Consider the following 16,106-nt stretch of genomic DNA (forward strand, 5'->3'; position numbering starts at 1 on the left):
GTTTGTTCGAACCTTGCATAAGCATAACATTTTAATAAAGTGTTTTTGCTTTGTCACAATGTTCTCATTTCGTGCACTCTTGGCATGAAGGGCTTGGTCTGGCCACCTGCCAAGACGTGGCCATTTGTTCTTTGCAGGAAGTCATTCCCATTGTGGTTGTAAGCATCGTAGCTTACTAAAGGCGGTATTAAGGATTTATTATTCCTAACAGGCTCATTTTCGTGCGACTTGGTAGAGGATGCGCCGGCCATGCGGGGAACAGTGCTTGGCACTGCGCCGTGGCTCTTACAGTCAACACCGACGCTTCTACTCATCTGGGGCGCGATTGGAGATCGTTGTTCGAAACGCCCGATCAGTTTCACCTCACGCGATTGGCATAGGCCGTGCCAACGGGTGCGGCTGACGTCTGCGCGGCATAGGCCAGTCGCGTGAGGCGAAACTAAACGCGTGTTTTGAACAACGATGTCTGATCGCGCCCGTCACCCGCGAAAATTAGCTTCAGATGATCGTAAACCTTTCAAGACCGCTTCTAGACCAGCTTTTTGATAACGTCCTAAAAATGTTTAGAAATTGGTTACGAATAGTTTTGCCAAAGGGATTACTTGTGTCTTTCCCAATCCTATTTCTAGACCAGCTTTTCGAATACGTCTTGCAGACCTGTTCTAGATCGTCTCAAGAAAGTAATTAAGCCGGACATTAGCAGAGATATACGACGTTTTCCCGCCGAAGTTCTCTCATTCGTGTCTTCTTTAACCCGTTTTTATCGTCTTGGATAAACGCTACGAAAACGTTACGTATCTCTTTTGTGCTACCTGGGAAGGCTCCCATGTGGGAGTCGAAACGTCTTCTTTTCTTTTAAATCTTTATTTGGTCGGCGAAGTGCCCCGGGTTTTTGTTTACCTTTTAACCATGTTTCATCCCGACCAGACGGGCTTCCGTCAAACACTGAACTTCATTTCTCCAATGTACCCGGAATTCAGCCTTTACCGCAACACATATGCTACGACATCTTCACACAATGCAACTCACACTTACACAGTACAAATAAACAGAACATGATTAGGCCGCTTGTCCTGCGATATGAGGAATATTGTTGGGATTATGAAGTCCTCATGGGTTACCAAAAAACCACATAGGTTGCCCCATGGTACGATTTCGGACAGTTATGTGACTGAACATTAACACATTTAAAGAAAAGAGACGCACCACATGAACACATTATACAAGAATTCCGTGCTCTTCCGGACAAATATCAAAAAGACATGAAATTTTACACTGATGGCTCTTAAACAAAAGAACACATGGGTGCAGGGGCGTTAACGGGAAATTGGGAAACGAGTATTCGATTACCAAAACATGCCTCTGTTTTCACTGCTGAAGTTTATGCTGTACGGATTATAGTTAAAAATATTATCACTGTCAAACACAAAAATAGTCATATACACCGACTCCCTAGGTACACTAAAGGCTCGACATCTGAAATCTGAGTGTGAAACCCTACTAAGGGATATATTAAACATGGCGGCACTTAACAAATATGGAAGATCAGTTCGTATCTGCTGGGTACCAAGCCAAGTTGGGATACAGAGTAACGAAGCAGCTGATAGATGTGCATCGATGACAGCATACGAAGATATAAGATAACACTTCCATATAAAGACACGAATGGGGCCATTGTGGAGACAACAAGCTACATCTCACTAAACACGTACTTCGTGAGTGGAAGTCATGTAACCACCAGGAGCGGTTCTTTGAAGTAGTTTTATGCCACCTACGCATTGGGCACACACCCTACGCACAATTATTTACTTACAAAAGAAGACACACCAACATGCGAGAAGTGCCAAGAACCACTAACAGTTATGCATATATTACTGACATGCACACGTATAGAAGTACGCAGACAAAACCTTTTGCACAACTTGTATCAACTACAGATACCCTTACACCGTTTTAATTTTAGGAGATGATCCCATATTCTCATTGCCTGACGTGTAAATGTCTAGACAACACTGGCTTTTTACATAAAATATTTATTTATTTTATTTATTCAATACTGCAAGCTGCCATTTGATAGCCAAGGCAGGAGTGGTACAGTCCCTTTGGTGGGTATCAAGATGCAGCAAAACAATCATGATAGCAAACACTAATATAAAAGCAGACACTGCATTTATAAAAGAAAAAGTAATCACTTAGGTGTGTGCCTCGGTGCAGCAAGGCAAACAATAGCAAACATACAAAAACAAAACACTGCATTTATAAAAGACAAAAACACAAGAATGAACATACGCAGGCATACTAAGACATGACAGCAGATAAGAAAGACTTGATTTGTCATGTAGACGACATCACATGGGAGCCTATTTCATTCAGGTATCGTTTTAGGGGAAAAAGAAAATCTGGTAAGCTTTCGTTCGGCACCGTGGAACTACGATTGTCGAGTTATGTTTGTTGCGTGTTGGGCGTGCTGTGTTGTTGTTCCATGTAGGCCTCAAAATTCATTTTTGTTTCATTATTTATGATACTATGCAGCATATTTAAGCGGTGCAACCTCCGGCGGGATTGAAGGGTTTGAATTTCTGATCGCCTCAGTAGGTTAATGACGGAAACGTGTCTTCCGTATGCTTTGAAAATAAGTTGAAGAGCTTTCTTTTGCACTCCCTCGATACGGTTTATGTCTGCTAGGGTTCGTGGATTCCAAACGACATCAGCATATTCCTGTAACAAGCATGTGACGCCCCCTCGGGCATAATCTTCATTGGCCCGCCAGGCTCGGTAGGCAACATTGGTCACCGCACACAATAAACACCGACGAGCACAGCTGCTCTGCGGTCAGTCATTGTTGTCACCACGCTGCGGAGCGTCTGTCTAACGGAGGGTACCTCGAGCCCTCCCTCGTTCGCGAACCCCGGGCGGATTGTGACAATTCCAGCAATGGCCGTATTAGTGATTGTGTAGGCTTCGGACAATTTCTTAACTCCCAAAGCCTGTTGCACGCCTTTGAGACTATGTGCCCGATATGCGAGCTCTAGGTTAGGCTACTGTGAAATACAATTACCAAGTATTTGTATTTGTCTACAGGACTAATAGCTGTGCCATTAATTTTGTATATGTAATTAAGAAAACACTTCCTGCGCGTTATGATGATTTTAGAACACTGTATTTAAAGTCATTTGCCAGGCCTGACACCACTTTGAAACCTCGGATAGGTTTAGTAAACAGTGGTTCTCTGTGTTTTGTATAGGTAGATATACAACACAGTCATATGCGAAAAAATGGCAATGTACTGGGGATTGAAAGGCAGTCATTTAAGTAAATCGGAAAGAGTAGGGCACCAAGCATGGAGCCCTGGGAGACCCCCAGAGAACTTGAGCAGGATATTTGGACGTATATGTCGCATATTGATGCTGTTCAGAAAGGCAGAAATCAAGCCATTGAACAAGGTTGTCAAGTTGTAGCAGATGCCAGAGATTTAACATGGATTTACTATGTGAAACGCGATCAAAGGCCTTTGCGAAATCGAGGAATATTGCATCTATTTGACCACCCTGATGTAAGCATGCAAAAAAAATGTGTGAATAAATTGGGTTACAGTTGACAGACCGCGCCGTAACCCATGTTGGCTACAGGAAAAGAAATTGCTAGTTTTCAAGAAAGAGCTCATGTGCTTGAAGATAACCTTACCCGAAGTGCTTAGTAGTGAAACTGGCCTATAGTTGCACAGTGTTTATCACCAGATTTGTGAATGGGGATGATCTTTGCAACCTTCCAGTCAGTAGGAACTTCAGAATTCATAAAGCTTTTGTTATGCACGATCGCAAGGTATTTGCAACGTATTTAGCACACCATTCTGCATATCGTATATGAAACGCATTAGGCATGTCGTCTGGTCCTGGAGACTTCTTTTTGTCTAAATTGAGTAGGGGCGGCAAAAACCCCTTTGGCGGATATTGATAGGTCTGGCAATTTAAGGCAAGGTGACGGAAATTCAGCGCCGTGCCTTCAGTGCCTACACTGAAGAAAAGTAATCGTTGAAAGCTGATGCGATGCAATAAGGATCATCAATTTCACTTTGATTTGATTGAAATTTCCTAACCGGGTCCTTCTTTTGTGTCAAGTCTAAAATTTTCAAGGGTCAGATGCAAGAATGTTATGCATTTTCACATTGAAAAAATTATACTTAGATTGTTTTCTTTTCACGTGCAGCTCGCTACAGAGGGAATGCAATGGATTGTGGCTTGCTCTCTATCTTGCGGGTCTAGCTACTTAATGTGACGTTTGAGCTGCAGCAGCTCAGGTGTAATCCAGGGACTAGTGCGATTGATCTTTCTAAACTTTTGCGGCACATACCTTGTGATACATTTGTGTACAGTAGACCTAAAGTGCAGCCATAAGTCATTATCATTCATCAGGCCAGCCACGTGCTTTCCTTTGAATTCGTCATACTTTCAAGTGCTCCAATAAGTCTAGAATACTTTCATCTAGAGCATTGCTAAAGTCAAGAAACGGTTTGCTTAGTTCATGGGCAAGCGGCTGCACCATGTTACTTTTAAAGAGCACTGCTTCGTGTTCAGAAATTCCTGGTACAATCTTGACAAAAAAAAAAAAACAAGTCTGTCAATGGTGTCTGCAATAAACACAAGGTCAAGAGTGGAAGATGCACCTGATACAATATGTGTCAGCTCTCACACAATCTGCTTTAAATCATATGCAAAGGAAATGTCAAGCAAAAGATGAGAATTTTGTCATGAAGGTATGGAACAGTAGCTGCCAGTCAATATTTGGCAAGTTCAAGTTGCCACACAACATCACATGAGTGTATCCCAAGCAACCCTAGCCGACTGCCAATGATTGGCCGATTGTTGGGAAATAGTCGGCAGCGGCTTCACTGGCCACCCGACTTCCGAAAAAAATCGGCCCGTCGTCTCCTTCCAGCCACATCGGCACGCGGCCGGCCGCGCGGGCTGGGCCTCCATCAGAGCACGACTGAACGCCGAGCGCGCCAAATGCTCGTCGGTGCGACAAGCCGGCAATGCATCGGGCCGGCTTTAGTTGCCGACTGAACTTTGGCTCCTCGTATTTTTTTTTGTTAGACAACATAAAATGTATTGCACTAAGTAGATAACTACAATAATAACAAGCATTTTGCTGATGCACACACACTGCCGAAGCAACAGACTGCAACTCTGGACCTTTCTTTAAATTATTTTAGAGCGCAGCTCTTTGGCGTCCGTTCCTGGGTTTCGCGTCGTCGTCGGCGTTGTCGTCGGCCTCGTAACCAGCTCCGCCCCCCTTTCATCCCCCCAGCGCTAGCAGCGACCGACTGATACCGCTGGATGCCGCTGACGCCGCTAGAGAGTCAAGATAACGTGACTGCATAGAACACCGTCGCCGCCATGCAGAAAGAGGAGGAAAGGGTCCCCCCCCCCTGTTCTTGTGTGGCGGATAGGGTGCTCTTCAGTTGCCGACGCGCCGGTTATTTCACGTAGGCCCCGGCACGTCGACGAATACGTGACCACCTTCCCACGGCTAGACCTGGTTCTTAGCGCTGCGGAAGCGAGGGTATCATATTGTTTGTGTCGGCATCGGCGGCGTTGTCCCTGAAACCAACTCCGCAGCTGGGGTTGACTCACTATCGGCGTCAGCGGCATCAGTCAGTCGCTGCTATCTCTTCCCTCCTCCCTTTATCGTGTTGTCCGCTTGCTGCGCGCGCTTCTGCCCCCATCGTTTGCCGCTGGGTGTACACGCCGCCCCCCTCCCCCCTCTTCCTGCGAGTCTCCGGTTGTCAAAGCGCCGGCTCGAACTTAATTCCTTTATTCGCTCCTCCTCCAATGCAACCCCTGTGCGGTGGCAATCAGAGAGCCAGATCGGTGGGACGTCGTGCACTTCCTGCAACTCGCATTAACCGTCCATCGATCCACACCGATGTTAGTAGTGGGGGACTTTAATGTTGACATAAAGACAAACAGCAATTTCCTAACACTTATGCGGGAGAACATCCCGTTCCTCTCGCTCGTAACGCGTCCCACGGCTGTGACAACCTCGCGAGGCACTTGTATAGATCTCGTCTTTGAGAATCAAGCATTGGTGTACCAAGTCGAACATATATCAGTCTATTTCTCCAACCACAAAGCTTCCTTCATGACTGTCAAGAACTGTTAGTGGAGTCTTTGTTAAAGGAATACGTGTGAAAAATAAACAAAAAAATTCTGTGATAGCGCATACATGTGTTGCTCGATTTCTTTGCCTCAATCTATCGAAAAGGTGAAACAGCTTATTTGCTGCGCTCAAATTTCGCATTAGGAAGTAACGTAATCGTCGGTAATTTTTTTTAATGAGTTTGCTCGTGTTGCTGCTTGGTTTCAACTCACGTTTCGCTAAAAAGCGGCATTTTTTGTTCCTCCGCACTGGTGAAACGCTTTGCATTGCTTTTAAACTGGTTCTTTCGCAGCTGGTTCGGTTCGACTGGGTAGGAGCTGTGTCTTTTTCGCATGAACCGTGGCAAGCAGAGATACTAATTAGACACTCTGTGAAAAATGCAAGAAGAAAGAATGCGACCTCATTGCGAAATCTGAGCGCGAACGAACAAGCAATGTAAACGCGCATGCCTACTTCCAACGACAAGCTTATATAGCCTCTGGCGACTCGAACTAAGGGGAAAAAAAGTAAACGAAAATAGTACAGAGGCGGGGAAGAATGCGGGCAAGAAGGGAGGACCGAGCCCAAGGCCGAGTAGCATGGCCGGGTAACCGCAGTATGGAGCTAGGAGGGGAAAGAAAAAAAGAAAGAAAAATACAAAACGTGTGCAACCAGGGAAGGCAGGCGGAGAAGCGGGGGAAACTTTTCTTTTCGGCCGCTCTGCGCTGCTTGCGGCCGAGAAGCCAGCGGTGTCTGTCGTCAGTAAATTTTGAATAAACGGTGCGATCTCTCCGAGCCCAAGATGAGAAATTCAGAAACGCACCCAAGGCAGCACCACAAAAGCACTTGCATGCGGAAGAATTAACATGGATGCATATGCTATAGTGCGTCGCAACAAATGTACAGTTTAACTGTAATATTATTTTAATCAGTATAGTTTTAGCTTTGCCTAATATAGTTATACGTTCCTGGCTGAAAACATGTAACGGCTTACACTATAGGCAATATTAGTATATAGGTTTCTTTTTTCTTGTCCAGCAATTGCTGCTGTCAACTTTATACGTTTTCATGTATAGTGCTTTCATATACCGCTCTTGCGCAAGAGGAAGGGCCTTCTCGACAATGGCACCACTTCCCAAACGGCAGACTGCGCGCTGCATGCAGGCGGCCACGTAACCTATAGCTCTCATTTAAAATAAAGCTTCGTCATTACAATATATGACTTATGCATGTACTGCCTCGAAATCGCATCCGTGGGAAGTCTCATTGTGGATATTTTACATATGAACGTCCGGTAGATATCCCGCGCTTCTTCTAGCTGGCACATATATGAAAAAAAAAAAAAAACACAGTTGTTTGACGTGATCGAACTTTCGGTTTCCGCGTTCGAATATACATGTTTTCTGGTTTTTATATGGGGCTATGATGCACTTACGTGACAAATCGAGACCACCGAACGTCCGAAATGACGTCTAATTGATAAAGACATATACCATAATGCATAAACGAGGTTTACGCCTAAATGAGTATTTGTAATTAAAGACATAATGTAGCGAATGGGTACAGCCACACACAGAGACACACGTAGCTGGAGTGCCTGAATGCTGGTGTAAGTTGACCAGTGAAATAATGAAATAACATTACTATAAAAGGATGTGTTCTTTACTTGCTGCTACCAGCGTGATCCAGAGAAGAGGCGACACACGAGAGATACGCACTTAATATTTGCACGAATATAGCACGAGTTTTTTCCCCGATATTTCAAGCCTTGGAACGCGCCTTGCATTATATTCGGGTTCGTGACATGAGCATAACGTGTGCTATTTTTCTTTTAATTTATCTAACGCTGACATTTCACCGTGCGCAAGAGCGCGCGAGCTGGGAGTTCTCACTGTTCATTTCGTGCCGCCTTTATCCTCCCGGTTTAAAACGCTCTTAGTGCCGCATCAATATGCTTACGGAGTCTTACTCGAAACCTTGTGCAAGACGATCGGCGGTGATGTGCAGGCGTGCCAAGCGAGCGGCCTTCGAAGTCGCCCGGAGAATCGTCGCACGGTGCCTTCGCCGTATTCGATTCTATTACGGGTATTTCTGAAGTGCTGCCTGCCGAATAACTTTGGTCGCATGGGGGTCAGAAACCGTCATCGCCGACGGTGACAAAGAAGTCAGCAGTAACAACGAGTAATTGTGCAGGCACTCGTCCTTGCACGGCATTTTGCGACGGCAGTTTGCAGTAACGAGGAATAAATTGCGCCTTGCTAGCACCCGCTTTTATACGTCGTTTCCCGTTTCCTTGCGGCATCACTTCGTGTAATATATATATATATATATATATATATATATATATATATATATATATATATATAGTTTTTTTGTGATACCGAAAGTCCCCTCTCACGTTATATTAGTGGTCGCGTCATTTTGTGCATATACGCTAAGTGTTTCATTGGTTTTTTAGTGACGTGCTACAAGGGACCATGCACACTGACCGACAGCCGCTGAGTCAATTCGTATATTTAAGAAGCTGTGTTGATGCAGCTTAGTCTTGCAGAGGCCGCCAAATTTAATGTCTTGTCATCGGTCACAAGGAAAGCGAGCATAATAAAGTAACGTGGCGCAAAAAGTCTTCACGAGTGGTTCAGGCAGCAATTGAACAACACTTTGAAACTGAGCCTTCGGGTCATGCGTTCACACGCATCAGTGCGTTCCGACAGGCTGCGCAGTGCTTTGAAGAAGTGAGAGGCAGCAATTTTTATTGCGAAAGCAATACTGCTCGCACTTTCGGCCCATCGGTGGTCGTGGCGCCTCCTTACACAGCCGCGCGTCACGTGACCGTGTGACGTCACGCCAGGCCGAGAGACGGGGCCCCAGCTCGCGGCATCGATGGTGGAGGCGAAGCCTTGCGCGCCGCTGCTGCGGCGCCACCGAGAGAGGGGGCTCGCTGGTGTGACGTCAAGCTAGGAGGATAAATGGGGCTACAGCTCGGCTCCTCGCAGTGGTCGGCGCGCTGCTTTGTGCTATGTCAGATGATGTATAGCCATAAGTTTAACAAAGGGCAACCATGTCCACACCATCAGCCGAACCAAGGCGCAGCCCAGGGTATTGCTTTCGCAATCTTCCAGGCTTAACCAAGCTAAGCCTTCAGCCAATTTTTTGTTGTTGCTTTAGTTATATATGTTATATCTTGATTACTGTGCATTACAACTGATAAGAGAAAGGACAACGGACGTCATGGTGAGCCATGGAGTTACTATACTGACTCTAGAGGACAAGCTACCCATAGGGCCCATGCATTGAAATCGAGAACCGCAAGAGCGCCGCGATATTGCTACGCGCCGAGGTTGCCAGCTCCTGAGACGCTTGCTAGACTTGGTGACCGTAGTCAGTTTTAATCCGGCAACCGTAGCAGCATGGCGTCTCGGTTGTAGTGTCGTGATGTGTGCGTGCAGCCGTGTGTTGGATGTGTGGCTTTATAAGTTGGTTCTTTATTCTATGTTGCGGGACGGTGTGGGTGTGGTCCATGTTGGCCGTACAGGTGGCAACAGGGATGATCCTGTGGAAGTTTCCGGCGGTATGCGGTTTTCAGCGGCGGTCATGCCTGTTGCAGGAGTGTCACTCGACGAGGTTACGAGCTCGAAGCTGTGGTCAGATTCCTCGTTGGCGTTCCTTAATTCTCTTCGCACGGGCGCGGTATGTTGCAAAAACCGCTTTCGCGATCTATTGCCGCGACGATAGATCGGATTTTTTTATTATTATAAGTACTGATCTAGCTGTAGGGTACATGTAACCGACAAACGGAAGTCTCAGGAGAGCACTTGAGATTATAATAAAGCAGGCGGCGCAGGAACTCCAGGGCACCCATGGGACAGTGGGGGGATCAAAGCTCGAAGCAGAACGGTACGTAGGTTGGGGCCGCCGAGGCAGGTGTGTGCCAGGGAGTGTTCGCACGGACGGCCCCCTGGTATGCGCAGCAGTGCCTCGCAAGGTCGAGATACTTTAAAGGCACCTGCGCCCATGATCTTTCTTTTGCCTCGGTGCAGTGAGCACGATTAATGAGAATAATATGGGGGGCATCCGGTGTAGTCGCGAATGCGTCATGGCAAATGTAGCTCGCGTCGCCTGGCGTGTGTAGTAATATCAGAGTTGGTTGTATGAACTTTATGCATAATACGCTTTGTTACGGTACCTTAACGGAATAGGTCTAGCGGACGGTGTTGGTACATTTTTTCGTACCGCCCTAATCGTATACCCCCCACTGCAAACACACACACATACCCCCCTTTTCTATGTATACATACAATTCCTTGCCATGGCAGATCATAGCTTCCTTTATTTTTGAAAAATAGAGGAGGCTATGGACGGATTGACCAGTTCAAGTTGTCAACTTGTCAGTAACTGTCATAGGAATCACTGTAATAAACAATTCCACGATCGGATTGTTTACTTTCATTTTTTGTTGTAACACTGAGGACTAATAGAACTTTATTTTGTATATGTGAGAGAAGTATGTGGATATCACGAGCTTAAGCCAATGTGCGATACACAGACAAAGCAGCTGCTACAACATGAACTGCATTGAGGGCCACACAACACATACGTAATTAAAGGTGCAAAATATAGGGGGAAGCTTCAATATACGCTCGGTAGCACTGCAAAGTATAACATATATTGTATGTGTACAATAAATGTTCAAAAATACAATGCATCAATGTCCCATTTGCCATCAAGTTTATTATCAAGTTCAAGTTTACTGAAGTTTATTATGAGCATATGTACAACAGGAATCTACTGACACACCCGCAGTCAAGGTGGCTGTTCGAGGTGTGCTGGTTGCCTCAGTGTAAGAAAAAGAAATTGGGTGAATGTCGATACCAGTGCCACTGCTTCTTGCCTCTGACCTGCACGTGCCTCCGCGGCATCTTTGTGCACAAGTGTGCTGGCGTGGCGAGGCGTAGGAGTCGTCCGAGAGAAAGAGTATCGTTTACATGAAGAAGTGGCTGTTCACATTGCCTGTCGCTTTCCCTCAAATGTTTCCTTGGCGACTAGGGTGACACACCCGCAGTCAAGGTGACACACCCGCAGGCTGCCTAAACGAACGAAAAAGAAAGAAATTAGATGAATGTCGAAACCAGTGCTATTGCTTCTTGCCTCTTACCTGCATTTGCCTCCACGGCCTCTTGCCTTGCGGAGTCTGTATGAGGGAGCTGCTGTGGCTAGGCGTAGGCATTGTCTAAGCAAAACGAAAAGGCCATTCAAATGGGGAATTATGGAAATAAATGCAGTTGTTATGTCTGCTTCTTGCACTCTTCTTGCCTAAAAGTTTTCAAACATAGTGTCCAGTACACACCAGCACTTTGACTGCTTCTGCTTTTTACCTGCAGGTGTTGCTGCGAGATCCTTAGTATGGCTGCGTGCAGCATCGTAACACTTGGTGGAGGCATTTGAAGTGGTAGCCAAAAATATAAGAATCATCCTTGTCTGCATGAATGCTTTCAATTTCTAAATGCAGGGGTAACTATCACTATTATAGTGCAAGGACCCCCACATCTATGCGGCAAGTGCCATAGCTCGAAACTGAATTTTTCCTTTAGTGTTTCACAAGGCGTATGATATGTCCACATTAGATGTGTTTGTTTTTATTTATCCCAGTGTGGGGAGAGCATCATTATATTGTTTTTATTTTTGCGTGTCTTGTTTTTTGGTTTATTTCTGAATTTATCCAGCAGCAGTCTCATGATGCTAAAGTGACTTATGTAATGGCAATCAGCTTTTGTTTTGCAGAAAACCAACGCATTTCCTGACCCATTGTTTGACATCCCCTCACTCGCATAATTTTGCAGAGTATTCTACCTACATTGACTTGCTTGACTTCCACTAAAGAGTCTTGCAGTTTTAAATACGACTCTTTCCTTAAAATCATTCGACACTTCTCATAATTTCTGTACCTTGGGCTTCTGATACTCTGCATTCACCATTTTTGCTTGTCTCTGACTAGAAATGTCTTCTTTAATTTAGAGCTTAAATTTTACCTTTGGAACACACGGAAGGGCTTGCCATTGCATATCTGCATAGAAGGGAAACATGTTCCATTAAACATTTGCAAAATCCAATTGAAGATTGATGAATGCAGCTTGCAGTGTGATATGACTGAATGAGCCATAAAAGTAACTCATCTCACTTGTTAAACTAAAGCACATATTAGTGTGATGTACAAGATACGTTACACTAACGTGGTGAGTTCTCTTGCTTATACAGCAAAATAATCGGTGCGTGAGAAAAAAATTATTTTTGCATACCCCTTGTACACACTGATTAAAGGAAAATGAGCTGGAGCTGTCCACACGATCTGCTTATTTTACCTGCGAGTATGGTCAACAAAAATGTGGCCCAGCTGCTTAGTAGTATTGGAGATTATGTCAGAATTGCATATGTGCCTGTTGTCTAAAATAATATAATTTTGAAAATGCTCGCAGGGATCTGATGTGCATATCTGCAGTGTATGGATACATGTAAAAGACTCAGCATCAAGTGCAAGTGAACGGTCCCACAGGCCCGGAGTCGATCATGCAAATAGATTCGCTGCACATATTTGTGACCAGAAGAGATATTCCACATGAAATGGCATGCAAGGAAGTTTTGAAAATATTGCACAGTTAATAAAACGCCTACGTTCTTAACTTGTGGGTTGATGCACTCGTTATGCAAAACGGAGGTGTGGCGTGCAGACAGGACACAAAAGTAGAGAAGTGGACAACACGTACGAGCGCCGTCCACTTCTCTACTCTTGTGTCCTGTATGCACGCCTCACCTCTGTTTTGCATAATAAATCCTTACCAACTAGCTCAGCTCTCTGTCGTTTTAAGTCTCGATGCACTCAATTTCGTCCGCATTAGGCACTCGCCTCTTGATTACTTCGTGGCCCAGAAATAGTCGGCATCAGGCTGTTTTTCTGCTGTGGCCTTTGTAGAAGCACGATTGTTCAAAGTGCAACAATTAAACAGATTCTTTGAGTTGCTTGTGGCTTGGCCAGTACAATTCCGGTGCGCTGGTCCGCCTGTCCAGCGATTTCCTACTGAAGGGAAACCTGCAAATAAAAACACCGCTCCGCATGTAGAAAAATGCTCTACTGTGACGCTTCTCAAACGATTGTGATGCACCACAAGAGCTGCCTACTCGCGTGATATTTTCAACAAGGAGATACATTCGTTTACTTACATGTGAAGGTACATGCCAGAGCACTTCGGGGCTTCGGTGGCACATAAGGCACGAGTGTGCCATAGCGTCCGATGTGGACGCGCGATCGCATGTCAAACCAATTTGCATTGGTCAAACTAAACTGTACGAAACTACTACCCAACCAAAAAACAGATTCGATGCCGAAATTCGCGTCATCCTTTATTGCATGAATGCGTACGGCCGCCGTTCCTGCGACCCGGTCGACGGAGTGGAAAGGGGGGAGGGGGTAAGCGCTATAGTGCCCTGGTCGTTCGAACGCTTAGGGCCCGAAAGCGTTAGGTTCACCCAAATAGACGCTAAATAAAGGTTTGGCTTGGCTCCGTATATTATTTTTAAATAGGTGGCGCTAAAGCGATGAACGCGACGAGAGCCGTGAATCGGTGCTTCCGTTCTGCCCGTGCGGTATGGTGCGGTATTCGCTTGTGTCCGTGGCTGTGGAGAAGTGATTGTAGCTGTTTGATGTCGTTAAATGTGAGAGCTTGTGACGAAGTGATTGAGTATGGCCGTAGTAGTTCTGCCCATGTAGTGTTTTGCGGACTTCACCTGTGCCTGTGAATGATCGTGTTGCCCAATAGCTTTGTGGAAAGCGACGTGGTTTGTGTGGATGTCATCGCAGCGTTTGCCAGCTCCTGGGTGGCCCCTGTGCCAGTTATTGATAGCGTTGCCCAGTAGCTTTGTGGAAGTTGATGTACCTTGTGTGGATTTCGTTGGCGCTTATGACTGCCTTAATTATAGGTGGTCACGCTGCCTTTTGAAGCGCGTCCGAGCGCGGGAAACTTCACCGAATTTTTCGTAAACAACGTTGACGTCTCCAAATGTTAGCTAGAAATCAACCAGCAGCAACCAAGTCTGTATTTTGTGGTTTTTCGAGCGTATGCTCATGCGAGCAGCAGAAGGACAAAAGGTCCGTTACATAATGTCAGTTCCATAAAATCAGCTTTGCCGCAATACAGTCATGTTATGCGGTGAAGCATACGTAATGTATTGCGGTAAAGTATATAAAAAAGTAGGCAGGGACCACTGCGTTACTGGGGCGATTTTCTTGTATTATGATCATGGCCGTGCGCGAACAAGGAAGAATCACGGTCGAAGCGCATGGCACAAACCTTGCTAATGCTTCAACTGAAAAAAAAAGAAAACGAATTGGAGTGGGTGATGCCAAAAACAAAGCCTTGACTTTTGTATTATCAAAGCAGTTCCGAGAATAGTCGATCACATTCCAAGCTCCTGCATTATTTATGATTGTTTAAAGTATATGCATATATTGTGCACCAGCCTTAGCACCAATTCTAATGTACTTTAATGATGTAAGTTTAATAACGCGTGGCAAATATATAATTTGCGCTGTATGGTGTTGTGCTGTTTATAAGTTGCTGCTTTCATGTGGTAATGTGTACATTGGCTGGAAGAGTTGATGCATCCTCCTTACAGAACTCATTGAAAGGTGAACCACCTGTCAAGCCATCATTGTTCTTGCGGTTGTACACCAGATTTCACAAACATGGGGATAGTTATGATATAGAAAGAGTAGCTGAGGCTTAACATATCCACATGCATGCACAGGAGTGCAGGAGTCGACCATCTATCTCTCTAACTCAGGTTGAATGCGCATACTTGAGTAACATGTAACACTTGTTGGGTGTCAGGTTTCTTTTATTGTTGGCCTAGTTTGTGTTTTTCTCCCATTTGTAGGTTTTAGTGTGTGTTGCTGTGTATGTATATAATTGCTTCCAGAGTGGCTTTCTTGTTGCGAATAAATTTAGAGAAGGCAGCGTTCTTCATTTTGTGCATCAGACAGCAAGTGAGCATGTTTCAAAGTATGTTGGATTTTGTTGCCATAAGCAACAAAAAGGCATAAGCATATAGACTGCTTGCCGGAGGTATTCTTTATAGCATTAAGGATATTATCATGCTGATAACTCTGTGCACAATAACTAGAAAGATCACATCATGTCTGACATGTCTTCTTGCCACCATGAAATCTTGTCAGATGCATAACACGGGACATACACCACAGATCTTGGCCAGCCATTCTCATTTGTGGTCTCGACCTCCTACCACTGAGCAGACTGGTCCAAGAGACAAAACATGCAACTTTTATCTGATTAAATGTAGTGCACGTTGCACAAAATTATATGTCAGGTGTTATTGTTGACACAGATACGTATCTGTGAGCCTCATAAACTAATGTCGAAAGAAAGAGAGTAATCCCCATGAAATGCACTCTTGGTAGGATGGCAGGACCATTCTCTTGCAGAGTTAAATAACAACCATGCAGCAGTATCATGATATCAAGCTGAACAATAATTCACTCCAAGAATAGGTTTCTTCATGCAACATTGCACGGATAGTCTTGAAATACAATACCCATTGCTAACAGAAGGCCTTCCAAATTATGCATGACAGGAGGGCATATTTTAGGAAGCAAGAATGAAAACGGAGCCGGTTAACTATGAAAGTTGTGAATGCAACTCTGCAGAAGTTAGAAAAATGAACCAAATGGAATAGTTTAAAAGTAAGTGGCTTAGAGAAAAAATGCTGTTTTATTACATGCCAGAAAAGCAAGCAGAGATTGAAATGCTTTCCACATACATACCTTCAAGGTACATGTACAGGGTTTGTCCTGAAAGTAATGTCAGTAAGGCCATTAAAAATCGTTTATTGAATTTATTGTTACAAAAAGTGTTTAAAAGTTTTCGAAATACTCTCCTTTGCGTCAATACATCGGCTCC

The sequence above is a fragment of the Dermacentor andersoni genome, chromosome 4, assembly GCF_023375885.2.
Source record: "Dermacentor andersoni chromosome 4, qqDerAnde1_hic_scaffold, whole genome shotgun sequence".
NCBI lineage: Eukaryota > Metazoa > Arthropoda > Arachnida > Ixodida > Ixodidae > Dermacentor > Dermacentor andersoni.